Source organism: Canis lupus, chromosome 19, assembly GCF_003254725.2.
Source record: "Canis lupus dingo isolate Sandy chromosome 19, ASM325472v2, whole genome shotgun sequence".
Lineage (NCBI taxonomy): Eukaryota > Metazoa > Chordata > Mammalia > Carnivora > Canidae > Canis > Canis lupus.
The window spans coordinates 38687974-38703260 of NC_064261.1; positions in this window are offsets into that span (position 1 = coordinate 38687974).

Genomic DNA, 15287 nt, shown 5'->3' on the forward strand with positions numbered 1-15287 from the left:
GACGTACAAATGGCTAACAGATACATGAAACGTTCAACATCACTGATCATCAGGGAAATGCATATCAAAACCACAATGAGATATCACTTCATACCGGTCAGAATGGCCAAAATCAAAAACATAAGAAGCATGTGTTGGCGAGGGTGTGGAGAAAAAGGAAACTTCTCGCACTGTTGGAAACAGTATGGAGTTTCCTCAAAAAATTAAAAATAGAACTACCTTATGATGCAGTAATTACACCAGTGGGTAGTTACCCAAAGACTACAAAAACTATTCAAAAGACTATTCAAAAAGACATATGCACCTCCTATGTTTATTGCAGCATTATTGATAATACCCAAATTATGAAAGAAACCTATGTGCCCACTGATAGATGAATGGGTAAAGATGTGGTGTATATATATACAATGGAATGTTACTCAGCCATAAAAAAGAATGATATCTTGCCATTTGTAACAACATTGATAGATCTACAGAGAATAATGCTGAGTGAGTCAGAGAAAGACAAATACCATATGATTTCACTCATATGTGGAATTTAAGAAACAAAACAAAGGGAAAAAAGAGAAAGAGAGGCAAACCAAAAAACAAGACTCTTAACTATAGAGAACAAACAGATAGTTACCAGAGGGGAGGTGGATGGGAGGTTGGATGAAACAGGTGAAGGGGATAAAAGACTACACTTACCATGATGAGTAATACACAGAATTGTTGAATCACTATGTTATACACCGGAAACTAATATTACATGTATGTTAACTAACTGGAATTTAAATAAAAACTGAAAAATATTTACAGAATGTATATTAACCTGGGACTTAGGTTTAGCGATCTCTCTAGCATTTGATAGATCCTAAATAAGTGCTTAAAAAGTAAAAAAAAAAAAAAAAAAAAAGGCGTAACAAAACTATCCAGGTATAAAACAAAGTTTTATGATGAGCAATGTTTTCTCTCTGGATGGAGAAAACAAAGTCTCCTTTTGTAAAGTACAACTACAAGTTGTACTACAAGTGACACCTACTTCACAGAACCATTGTGAACTTCATTTTTTTTGTAAATGGGGTGGGTTTTTTTTTTTAAGATTTCATTTATTTATTCATTAGAGACACAGAAAGGAGAGACAGACAGACAGACAGACAGAGGGGGAAGCAGGCTCCATGCAGGGAGCCTGACATGGGACTTGATCCAACGTCTCCAAGATCACACCCTGGGCTGAAGGCGGCGCTAAACTGCTGAGCCACTGGGGCTGCCCTCGTTGTGAACTTTAAATGAGATAATTTATGTTGCCCATGGGAACTTGCTTGTATATGAATTTTTGTCAACTCCTAACTGATTCCATGGAATGAATCCCAGTATAACCCTTAAGACAGAAAGTTCCAGCTTGTAGAATCAATGCTTGCTTACAATATAAGGTGTTAATTCCACATTTACAAAGCTAGTGTGGGGCAGCCTGGGTGGCTCAGCGGTTTAGCACCGCCTTTAGCCCAGGGCGTGATCCTGGAGACCCAACATCGAGTCCCATGTCAGGCTCCCTGCATGGAGCCTGCTTCTCCCTCTGCCTGTGTCTCTGCCTCTCTTTCTCTCTCTCTCTCTCTCTCTGTCATGAATAAATAAATAAATAATATTTTAAAAGTATATGCCAAGCCTAACTCTTCGTGCTGAAGATACAGAAATAAATAAGTGCAACTATGACTTTAGTAAAGACAACAAATAAGAAAACAAAGAGTAGGGGATCCCTGGGTGGCGCAGCGGTTTGGCGCCTGCCTTTGGCCCAGGGCGCGATCCTGGAGACCCGGGATCGAGTCCCACGTCGGGCTCCCTGTATGGAGCCTGCTTCTCCCTCTGCCTGTGTCTCTGCCTCTCTCTCTGTGTGTGACTATCATAAAAAAAAAAAAAAAAAGAGTATATCAAGTTAAACACTGTGATAAAGTGTACACATGGTGTTGTGGGAGCACAGAGGTATATCCTTCCAAAATAACCCTCTACTTATCCCAGTTTTCAGTCCTATCTATGTATTTCTCAGGGCCATTTAGTGAATCTCCCTATGCCTAGAGGAGTTATGGTTTTAATCAGCCCCACTGAGGGAATGCTAGGGAAGAAGTAAAAAAGAGAAGATAAAAGAGAGGTATGAATCAGAGAGATCTGAACCTACGTCTCTCCTCTGTTCCTCATGGGAGATCTTGGCAAAGTTACTGAATAATAATAATAATAATAATAATAATAATAATAATAATAATAATATACCTTTGGTTTTCCTGATGTTTTCCAAATATGACAACATGATTGCATGTTTTCTAATAAAGTAGCAAGGAGCACATCTCTGAAAATGAGGTTTCCCTGGAATGGTCCATATATTTAAAATTTTTTTTCAAAGATCCTACCACCACACTATCAGGACAAAATGAGAGGCTTGGGATTACACAGCTGGAAGGAACTTAGAGATCATCTGATCTAAGCCTTTCATTTTATAGACAAACTGATAAGCATGAGGTTGTGTGATATGCTCAGGGCCACTCTCATACTAGAAAAGAAGGTGGATTTTTTTTTTTTTTGGAAGATGGATATTTTCATAATGTCTTTGTAGTCATCTTTGAGTGCAAAACCTAGCTGACACATTAAAGTAAGAAAAACATGATACAGCATACATTTCTAATAATGAAACTGTCAGGGAAAAAGGTATTCTAAACAAAGGCTAAGTTAGTAGTTTGCTGTGGGAGTTGGAAAACTGTGCAGAGTATATTCATGTGAACACAAGAATGTGAACATTCTTAAGAATGTACTTTTACGACTTTTACAATTATTGAGAACTAATAAACCCAGAATGTTTTTAAGCAAATTTAATGTGTTTCAATAGTATGTTAATTGGTTGATTTCTTTTTCAAACCAAGAAACAAAGATATTGTAGGCAAGTATAAGAAATTCCTGCGTTTGTGGGAATTGTTAAAAGCTAATGGTCCCATCCTAATTGTTGGTCCTAAATGAAGTGGAAAAGGATCATAGAACGTGCTGACTCTGAAAGCAGCTGGGAACATATAAATGTACTCTGTTTTGTCTCTTGAATAGTGTGAATGGTCATGGGAGCCTCTGAGCCTACCCTGTGGGCCAGAAGAGATGATGCATGGTCACATGTAAAAGTGAAACCCTTGCTCCTGAGTGCACATTTCCACATAAGAAGAGATAAAGTAACTCGGCCAGAAAATGTTACAGTAGAGAGAAAGAAACTAAGAGGCAACCTTTAAATATAGCCAGAAACATAATTTCACAAAAGAGGTGAAAATGATATTCAAAGTGGGAAAATGATCATTAATTTATTAGCATTAAGCCATTATTAAAATGAAAACTGAAAATTGGTCCCATCTAATTCATTCAGTGAATAAAAATTATTGTCTCTAGGAGAATCTTACTTTCCTGTGTTTTCTGCTTATTGTTTAAATTGTTGCATATCAAAGTTCAAAATATTTTGAAATCCTGTCCACATTTTTATAGTTTCCTAAATCATGAATCTCAACACAGATTTTTTTAAACTACATTTTCCAGTGTCCTTTGCCACTGGAGTTCAGAAAGCCAGCTTGAGAGACAGAGTCACATGAGTTACATGAAAAAAGATAAGATAGAGTCATATTTGCTGATGTTTCTCAGCAGAGGGATGAGTTCCCAAAATTGATGTGGGAGCAACATCCTTGTTGTAGCAGAGCAGCATGATTTGGGGGTGAGTAGCCAGTTTTGAGATAGTTACCAGAATTCTTCCTGACAATCAAACTTAGAGTCTGTTCTCCTTTGGCTTTTCAATGGTCTGTGGGCTAAGATTTTTTTTAAGACTACATTTCTAGCTCAACTAAAGTAGAGTCTGTTATCTGCAACTAAGAATCCTTTTTTTAAAGATGCTATTTATTTATTCATGAGAGACACAGAGACAGAGGCAGAGACATAGGCAGAGGGAGAAGCAGGCTCCCTGTGGGGAACCCAATGTGGGATTTGATCCCAGGACCCTGGGGTCAGACCCTGAGCCAAAGGCAGATGCTCAACCATTGAGCTACCCAGGCATCGCTGCAACTAAGAATCCTGATGAATATACACTGCATCAAAAAAATTTTAAGCCTACTGATTTCAAGGGAAAAGTTCTTAGTCCATTTATGAAGAGTGATTTTACATGCTCAACATGGCTACGTTTGCATCTGATAATTGTTCTAAGAAAATAGCTGATTGACAAATGCAAGAAGATTTTTAGACTAAGGAAAAAGATGAGGGATTTTTAGGGGGACCTTAAATTGTATTTTACAAATTACCACCTATAAAAGCCTATAATTAAACCAATGCATGCTGTAGGAGTATTAGCTGTTCAAGTCTGTGGGTGTGATCAAAACATTATAGAGTTTATATATATCTTAGTGATGCTCCCTTTTGAATAGAATACAGTGAACAGAGATAAACTAAATGATAAAGTTTTGCATATCTACAACAATAAGATACTCATATGGCATATGAATAAAGTCTTTATAAAGTGTGCAAGCACTTGCATATCAACAGCTTCGAGTATGTTGGAAACACATAAATGGATTTAAAGAGATTTATTGATACTTAAGATGAATACAACGCACAGTTGTGCCCCAAACATTTTTATTTCAGATTTGTGACTTAAAAAAGTAATTACTAAAGACTATCAACTATGAGAAGAAAATCTATCTGAAACTTAATTCTTTCTTTCAAGTTTGTAACCCACATTATAAAAGCTCAAATTTTAAGCAAGAGCTTAATGGAGATGCTACATATGTGCTATGGCTCCTATACGAAAATGTTATATATTTTAAAACTATTAAAATCATAAATTATCTTAAAAGAATTAATTGCATCTCAGATGGCAAGCCAACTCCAGATTGAGTAGAATAGACAAATTATTTAACCTCTTGGAAGGTGCTTGAGACACAATTGTTCTGAGAGCTCTGCTTTGAAGTGTTCGAAAATCAAAGTCAGACCACAAGGGGTGTTTGGAAGAGGGCCAGGATAAGGGCCAGGATATTTTCATTTTAATTAGGTTTTTCAGGTTCTGTGGTGTTAATTATTTCAACTATCACTAAACTATTCTCCATCCTCAGCTGGAGAAAGATTCGGAGTGAGTTTGAGAGAGGCAGGAGCTGCCCAGAAGAGGGCAGCATCATATAAGGGGCCAAAGGAGATAGCCTTTGGGACAGCACTGCAGTGTTTGGTTCATGAGGTTGCAGAAGAAAAGAGTCTTAAGAGGATAGCCTCCCTGGAGAGTTAGAAATGGAAATCCGAAAATTGCTGAAGAGAAATCGGAGCAGTGTGACTAAACATTTAATTTAGAAGTTTATAGGTGAGTAGATGACAGGTCATTGTGATCACTGTGGAGACTATTTTCTGAAGTGAGAGCTGCAAATACTTTGTGGTCTGTTAAATGCAAAGTCCCTCATGGATATGACCAGATAACATATTTGGAATGAGTGTTGTTCTGGAAAATTCCAGACTTATGTCTTCATGGAATAAAAGACTGAAACTTGGGGCTTTACTGCCTTGTTCAGTCCCCCATCTTTTCCTGAAGAGAGAAGCTCTGGGAGAAATGCTTGGTTCTGGAAGAGAGAGCTTCCATCAGCTCCCTGATGGAAGATTCTGAGAGGAAACAAATGGGGGCAAAAGGTGTTATCAGACAAAATGAAAAGGGGCAGAGGATGGCTGGCTGAGCTGGGGTGAGGTGAGTCAAGAGAGAGACATAAGAGAGATGGCCATTTGACCAGCAAGTTGACAAGACACTCTGATTGAGATAAGGACCAAAGGAAAGAAAAAGAAAAAAAAAAAAAAAAAAAAGGACCAAAGGATAGGATTTGTGAATGAGTTTTCTTTACCTTTGTACTTTTCTGTTTTTAAAATTCTCTACCAAGCACTACTGAAATTGGGGTAGCAGGGGGGCGGGGAGTCCAAATAATCAGTGTTATCTTTGGGAACATGTCAAGGACAGAAGCCAGATACCTTCTGTCCTGGGTTGCCAATCTTGTCCATTGCTGCTTGGATCTCCTCCTTCACTAACCAATGTGGAATGACTGCAGTCCTCGTCTTGGTCAAACTCCTGCAATATCATGAAATAGCAACTTAGTTATTCAATGTACTGCTTTGTTGACAGAATGATTATTGATTTTTCTAAGCCAAAGTTTCACACTGTAGATTCCTCTTAAATTGGAGAAAGTAATTAGGACTAAAATAATGGGGAAAAAATCTATCCTCCTGGAGCACCAAGCTCACACAGATGTGGACATGATTAATTGTGTAATTGAAAATGAAGATCAAAGCTGAAATCACATAGACACATAGAAATTCAATATTTTATACTTTTATCATGTCAGCGTCCAGGCTACTAAGCTGCCACAAATTCCATCTGGGTGGGTAACTGGAAAGAATCCTTTGGCCACAGCAGTGAACAGCCCCAAAGGAACATGGTCTTTTCCATAATGCCTTCCTGGGGCATTATTTACAATTGGTGGAGGTGGAAATCCTTACCCCGTATGGAAGCTCAGATAGAACTCTAGACTGAAAGGAAGCGGCAAAGCTGATTAAAGTTTTCACTATGACAGCTTTCCGATCTAATCATGGCATGCAACCTCTCAAGGAAAGAAAAACTTCCTTTTTACCCTCTAGAAAATAATCATTATGCTAAAAAATGTGGTTGAAAACCAACTTGATTTATGAAAAGTACTCTTTACTCTAGAAATACAAAGTGTTTTCTTATTAGAATTCATTGTCGATAGGTTCCTCCCTTAGAAGTTGTTGCTGTTAGCGGTTTGGGGCCTGCCTTTGGCCCAGGGCACGATCCTGGAGACCCGGGATCGAATCCCACGTCGGGCTCCCGGTGCATGGAGCCTGCTTCTCCCTCTGCCTGTGTCTCTGCCTCTCTCTCTCTCTCTCTGTATGACTATCATCAATAAATAAAAAAATTAAAAAAAAAAAAAGAAGTTGTTGCTGTTAGTGATTTGGCCCTATTTAATGTCTAGCACACTAATAGATGCAAGTAGTAGTTAAAATAACTCCTCAAACCTCAAAAGTTACAACGAGCTCTCTGGCTTCTATTATCCAGGTGAACCACCTATTTAAGGGAATTGTTGGTAAAAAAAAAAAAAAGTCTTTGCCCTAAGCTCAGATGTCTGTCACACAGGTAGGCAGTCTGTCACAAGCCTCTGATATGTCATTTGTTCATTATCAATCAAGCTTGGGGATCCTTTCCACTTTGTTCATTTTAATTATCACAGAAAATAATAAAAATAAAATCCTCTATTTACACTGCATTAAAATATTTTAGGTATTCAATCATAATAACTTCATAGTCATACATATTAAGCAGTGGTACCTGCTTTTTATTTTTATTTTTTTAATTTTTTATTTATTTATTTATGATAGTCACACACACAGAGAGAGAGAGAGAGAGAGAGAGAGGCAAAGACATAGGCAGAGGGAGAAGCAGGCTCCATGCACCGGGAGCCCGACGTGGGGTTTGATCCCGGGTCTCCAGGATCGCGCCCTGGGCCAAAGGCAGGCACCAAACCGCTGCGCCACCCAGAGATCCCTGGTACCTGCTTTTTAAAGCATTTTCTATCTCTTGGCAAAGGTTGGGTACCCAATCTAAGACCATCCTTGTTGTCAGTGACAAGTAAGAGACCTGGTCTGGTTCACCCTGATACTAGACAGTTGTGAATTTCACAGCTTGCTGTTCTCTGCATTTCAAAAATTCTACCACTATGTGGCAAATTTCTTTTTTTTCCCATCCAATTTTAAAGGGGAGCAGGGTACTCTTTTTAGAATATATAGAAATATAAAAACGGATCTTTGAGAATGCAGTAGAAATAAACTATCATCCTACAAATAAAAAGCAAACACTGCTAGCATAGAAATAATATTTCCTTAGTTTATTTCCTAAATATTTAAAAATATAGTTGCATAATACTTTATCCAGCTTTCTCATGGAAGACAAATACAAATTACATAGCAATTTACTAAGTAAACATTATTATAATGTAATTGTAAATTCTTTCCCTCAACAAGTATCTATCAGAGGGTCATAACAATGTTTAGTAAACCTCATGAGTCTTACAATATAAGCCCAGAATGCTTATTAGACAATTTTTAAATTCTTCATTATCACACATAATGCAGTGAACATCCTTGTAACTAATACTCCAATTTTGTATTTTGTCTTTAGAGTAAATTTCTAGATATGGAATTATTGATTCAAAGAGTATGAACGTTTTTAAGTTGTTTTGCACACAGTACTTCAGAAGTACAGTTTATATTTACTGCTCATACTTTATCAGCAGTGCATGAGGATGTTTTGCTACATCTTCTCCCTTTTCAATTATCATCAATTCTTAATAATATATGGAATTGGTCATCTTATTGTTCTTGAATGCATATACTTTGATTAGTAGAAAAGTTTGGAGATAGTTTCACATGTTTATTGACTTGAATTTTTCCTTTTTATATATATTAAACTATTTTATCTATATAAAAATATATACGGTACTTATTTTATCTACATAAAAATATAAAGGTATATATTTTATATATATAAAAGTATATATGTTATATATATAAATAGTTTTTGAGTTTTTGTTCAGATCCTTAGTCCGGAATACTCTATGAGACCTCAAAATATATTTCTACCATTTCACGTAATTATAGTGATTCAATGAAATTTTTATGCTAAACTTTGGGAAATAGCAGCCTTCATATGGAAAGTCTTAAAATATACAACTGGTTCTCCCATCAGGTTCTATCTTGATTAATGAGCTGTGATCAGTCTTAACTGCTCCATTCATTTATTAGTTGGTCCTTTTGGAAAAGCTGAAAAATGCAGAGTATATATGTGCACACCTACCTACAAAAATCCATGATGATGACTAGCATTTACATATATAGTGTCAGACACTCCTCTATGCAACTTACACTTATTAAGTAATTTAATCCTCACACCAACACTAAGGATAAGAACTTTTGTTTCTTTTTACATACAGGCCCAGAGAGGTTAATCAAGGTCACATAGCCAGCCAATGGTAGAGCCAGAAATCACACCCTGACTCTGAAGTTCTTAACCTCTCTGCTTTCTTGCTATCATGAAAAGTTTGAAACAAAGAATCTTGAAAAGAATCAGAAAGAAAAGAATCAATAACAATAAGCAAAGTTAAGATAAAGAATACTCAAACCTAATTTGAAAGTCTGGGAACAAATAAAAGATAGGTGATACCTATAAGTACCTGACGAAAATTTCTGCCATAGAATAAACTGAAAAACCCTAAACATCACACATACACAAAAAGGATGTAGGGAATAACATATACTTTGAAGGCTATCATGGAAATGAATACTCTAAAACAGGGACAGCTCTGGATTTTCTAATTTCTTTTAGAATGCTAAATATGAAATAATTTAAGATGGACTTGGGTGCTACAAGGAGGACAACTGAAATAATGACATTCAGTCATGAGAGAAGGAGAGAAGATATTAGAATAGCACATGCCCAACACAAATGGATTTCATAAACCACTGACAATGATGCAGGAGATAACAATTGACTGGAGAAAAGAGTATAGCATTCTAATCTGCAAAGAACAGAATCCCAAACATACAGAAGAGAAAAGAGGCAGAAAAATCATACGTAATTAAATTTGAAAGGAAGATTCTCCTTTATGAAAGAAGATTGAGAGAGGCTGTGAAGTCTCTAAGGGGGCGATCCTACAAGCAAGGCGGCTGCCTATATTCCTAAACTAGAAAAACCTATTGCAGACACCCAAAAAGAAAAGCAAGCTTTTGTTCAAAGAAAAGTAAAGGATGACCTTGGGTTTTACAATTTTAATCCTAGAAAAAGCACTAGAGAGAAAAGGTAAGTTCAATAGTCAGAGCCTATTTCTTCCTCAGAAATGAGTTCAAAGTTATTTCAATCATAATAAGAAAAATACAGAATGAAGGTTCAATAAACCTTCATTTTTAAATTGTGTGGAAAAAGATGTACTATGATAAAGGGATATTTAATCCTTTACAAAAGAAAATTACCTAAATATACCATAAAAATGAGAAGTAAATGTGTTTTTGTTTATCAATTTTTAATGCATGATAGTCACTTTAAAGGTTGGTCTGGTATTTTATTTCAATTACTATGCAATATTAGTAACCCAAAATACGACAGCCTTCTATGTTGTGACAAAGCCGGCACCTTGGTAGGGTCGCTCAGCCTCACCACTACTAAAATTTGGGTGCTAGATTTCATCATTGTGGGTGCTGTCCTGTGCACTTTAGGATGTTTTAGCGGCATCCCCAACCTCTACCCGCTAGATGCCAGTAGCACCTACACCCCAGTTGTGACACCAAAAACCTCTCAGAACAGTGCCAAGTGCCCCCTGGAGGGCAAGATCACCCTCTGTGGAGAGTCAGTATACTAAAGCAACTTTGGTTTGAATTTTGGTTTTTAATCTGTTTTAAAAAGTTACAAATGCACAAAGAAAAATATTCAAATAGTGCTAAATAGGCTGTTTTTAATTTTTTAATTTTTTTTTAAGATTTTAAGTACACCCAACATGGGGCTTGAACTCACAACCCTGAGATCAAGAGTCGCATGCTCTACCAACTGAGCCAGCCAGATGCCTCTATGCTATTTTTTAATATTAAAAAATAGAAATAATAGTATTAAAAATAAATGTTGTCATTCTACCTCGTCCCATCCTATGCCCTAAAGAAGGCCTGATTTAATCATTTTTTTTTAATTTAAATTCAATTAACATTTAATGTATTATTGGTTTCAGAGGCAGAGGTCAGTGATTCACCAGTCTTATATAATACCCAGTGCTCATTACAGCATGTGCCCTCCTTTTTTTTTTTTTAATTTTTTAAAAATTTATTTATGATAGTCATACAGAGAGAGAAAGAGGCAGAGACATAGGCAGAGGGAGAAGAAGCAGGCTCCATGCATGGGGAGCCTGACGTGGGATTCGATCCCGGGTCTCCAGGATCGCGCCCTGGGCCAAAGGCAGGCGCCAAACCGCTGCGCCACCCAGGGATCCCCCTTTTTTTTTTAATTTAAATTTAATTGACCAACATATAACGATATCATTAGTTTCAGATGTAGTTTTCAGTAGTTCATCAGTTGCGTATAATACACCGTGCTCATCATATCACGTGCCCTCCTTAATGCCCATCACCCAGTTACCCCATCTTCCCACCCACCTCCCCTTCAGCGACCCTCAGTTTGCTTCCCAGAGTTAAGAGTCTTTTTATGGTTTGTCTCCCTCTCTGATTTTTTCCCATTCAGTTCTCACTCCCTTCCCTTATGGTCCTCTGCACTATTTCTTATATTCTGCATATGAGTGAAACCACATGATAATTATCTTTCTCTGATTGACTTATTTCACTTAGCATGATACCCTTCAGTTCCAACCACATCGATGTAAATGTTAAGTATTCATCCTTTCTGATTAACTATTTATATATAACTATTATATATATTAACTATTTATAAATATATATATTTATATATATTTATATATATAAAGATTTTATTTTTAAGTAATCTCTACATCCAATGTGGGGCTCAAACTCATGACCCCAAGATCAGGAGTCACATACTTTACCAACTAGGCCAGCCAGGCACCTCGAGCTATTTCTACAATTTAATTTTTATTTTTATTTTATTTTTTTATTTATTTTTTTTTACAATTTAATTTTTAATTTCGACTTTTTATCAAACTTGCATATTTTTAAAGAGTCAAATAATGATAAAAAAATTTATAACAAAAAGGTCATCAGTTTCCTTCACCCTTTCCCCCTGAGGTAGCCACCTCCAGTCCTTTAACAGTTCTCTTGGTATTTTCTTCCATGTCTCTAGATAATACAATTGTCCTGCTAGCTCCTGAGTCATCAAAATGAAATATTATCTATTTTTTTATAATAGTGGACAATTTCATATTCTTATACCCTACCCTCATCTTTATTTCTGTTTTGTGTTGCTTGTTTTCTTATATATGTGTGTATATATATATATATATTTTTTTTAAGATTTTATTTATTTATTCATGAGAGACAGGGAGAGATAGAGAGAGAGAGAGAGAGAGAGAGAGGCAGAGACACAGGCAGAGGGAGAAGCAGGCTCCATGCAGGGAGCCTGACGTGGGACTTGATCCCAGGTCTCCAGGATCTCGCACTGGGCTGAAGGTGGCGCTAAACCGCTGAGCCACCTGGGCTGCCCTGTTATAGAATTTTAATGCCTAAATCTTCCCAATCTCCAACGGTTTCTCCACTTGGCTAAATATATCAGTTAATATATTAGTTCATTTCCTTCCTGGAAATCTCCATTATCCTGCTTTTCTCTCCTCCTCAACCCCAAATTATCTCTGCTCTTTGTTTTCTAGTCTTGATACATGGCTGATGGCCTGGAACTTGCCTTCTTCATTATACCAATGATTCTCTTTCATATTGGCTTCCAGATCCCCTGAATCATGGGTCCAATTTTCCTTTTTTATTCCTTTAATTTTTTAAAAGATTTTTAAAAGTAATCTCTACACCTAACATAGGGCTCAAGCATACAACCTCAGTTTTAAGAGTCACAGGCTCTACCGAGTAAGCCAGCCAGATGCCCCCCTATGTCCTTAATATAATGGGGCACATAGTAGCGTCCTTAAAATGTAGTTGAGAAGTAAAATTCTTGAGAGTTAGTATGTCAGAAAAATGTCTTTATTCAACTCTAATGCTTGATTTATAGCTTGTCTAGGTTGAAAACATTTCTTTTCTCAGATATTTGAAAGCATACCCCTCCCCATTCCATTATGTTCAATTTAAATGTCGCATACATTCAGAAAAGTGCATAGATTCATACATTTTAAAAACTGAACACATAATATCTTATAAACTGAACACAACTGAACCAGGACCCAGATCAAGGAAAAGAATTCTTACATATAACATGAGAATTAAGACCCATTAAAAAATGGTAAATTGGTTTTCATCAAAATGAAAAAATTCTGTTCAATGAAAGCCATGTTACAAAGGTGAAAATAATAATATAGTTTCTCTTAATAACTAGTAGAAAATATTTCCAAACCACATATCCAGAATATATAAGGAATTCTCTAAACCCAACAGTAAGAAAATGAACAATACGATCAGAAAATAGATAAAAGTTCAAATAATTTATGCCAATGGGGAACAATAAACCCATGGAAAAAATGTTCAAAATCAGTCATTAGGGAAATGTAAATTAAAACCACAATGAAATACCACCATAAATCTATTAAAATGGTTAAAATAAAAAATACTGATAGTGCCAAATGCTGGGCAGGGTACAGAGAAATTGGATCTCTTATTCATTGATGGTGGGAACATAAAATGATTGAGCCACTCTGGGAAATTGACAGGTTTTTTTTAAAAAGTTAATCATACATTTATCATATGATCCAGTAAATGGATTCCTGGACATCTATCCTCAAGAAACGAAAATGTATGTTGTTGTTGTTTTAAGATTTTTATTTGTTCAAGAGAAACAGAGAGAGGCAGAGGGATTAACGGGACTCTAGGATCACACCCTGGGCCAAAGGCAGGTGCCAAACCACTGAGCCACGGGAGGATCCCCTGAAAATGTATGTTTATACAGAAATCTATACACAATTGCTCATAGGGACGCCTGGGTGGCTCAGCGGTTGAGCCTTTGCCTTTGGCTCAGGGTGTGATCCTGGAGTCCAGGGATCAAGTCCCACATCAGGCTCCCTGCATGGAGCCTGCTTCTCCCTATGCCTGTGTCTCTGCCTCTCTCTGTGTCTCTCATGAATAAATAAGTAAAATCTTTTTAAAAAACAAAACAAAAAACAACAATTGCTCATAGTAGCTTTACATGTAATAGCCCCAAACTGGAAACAACCCAAATGTCTCTAAACAGGTGAATGGTTAAGTAAACTGTGAACATCCATGCCATAGAACACTATTTAGCGATGTAAAGAAACTTGATAAAACTTGGATCTATTTCAAGGGCATTATGGTGAGTAGAAAAAGCCAGTCTCAAAAGATGTCAAAAATGTAAACAGATGTAAAAAAATTATAGGTATGATAACTCCATTTATATGACATTTTTAAAATGACAAAATTATGGAGATGGAAAATAGATCAGTAGTTGCTAGGGATTCGGGAAGAGGGGAGGATGTGGCTATATAAAACAGTAGTAAGTTGTTTTTGTTTTTGTTTCCTAAGATTTATTTACTTCTTTATTTGAGAGAGAGAGAGAGAGCAAGCATGGGCTCAGGGGAGGAGCAGAGGGAGAGGGAGAAGCCGACTCTCCATTGAGCAGGGAGCCCAATGCAGGGCTCCATCCCAGGGCCCAGGCATCAGGATCATGACCTGAACCAAAGGCAGATGCTTAACTGACTGAGCCACTAAGGAGCCCCCAGTTTCATATTTTGATTCTAGTGTTTCAGGGGATGAAATGGCACAGAACCAGGGGTGACTGGGTGCTCAGTCAATTGGGCAACCAAGTCTTGGTTTAGGCTAGGGATGTGGTCTCAGGTCATGGTACAAGCTGATCAGGCTCCCTGCTCAGCGTGGGGTCTGCAGGGGATTCTTTCCTCCATCCTCTTATTCCTCCTCTGCTCTTCTCCCACTCCATGCATGTGCATACATTCTCTCTCTCCAAAATGAATAAATAAAATCTTAAAAAAAGTCACAGAACTATACACTCAGACACACACAAACAGAAATAGAAAGAAAAAGGAATGTATGCAAATTCTAGTGAAATCCAAGCAAGGTCTATAGTTTAGTTAATTGTAATGTGTCAATGTCAATTTCCCAGTTTTGACAATCTGCTATAGTTAGATAATAGTTCCCATTGGAGGAAGCCGGTGAAGGTTACACAGGACTTCTTTGTACTATTTTTATAAATTCCTATGAATCTATTATTATTTCAAAATAAGAAAGTGTTTTATTTATTTATTTATTTTTTTTTTTTTAAATTTTTTTAATTTATGATAGTCACAGAGAGAGAGAGGCAGAGACACGGGCAGAGGGAGGAGCAGGCTCCATGCATCGGGAGCCCGATGTGGGACTCGATCCCGGGTCTCTAGGATCGCGCCCTGGGCCAAAGGCAGGCGCCAAACCGCTGCGCCACCCAGGGATCCCAAGAAAGTGTTTTAAATTAAAGTTTCGGTTTTTGTTTTCTTTGGTTTTTGGGGGGTGATTTTTGGAAGGAGAAAGGGACTGAAAAGTCTTTATTCCACAACCTCCAAAGTCCTTATTATTGTTTATAAATATTATAATAGTCC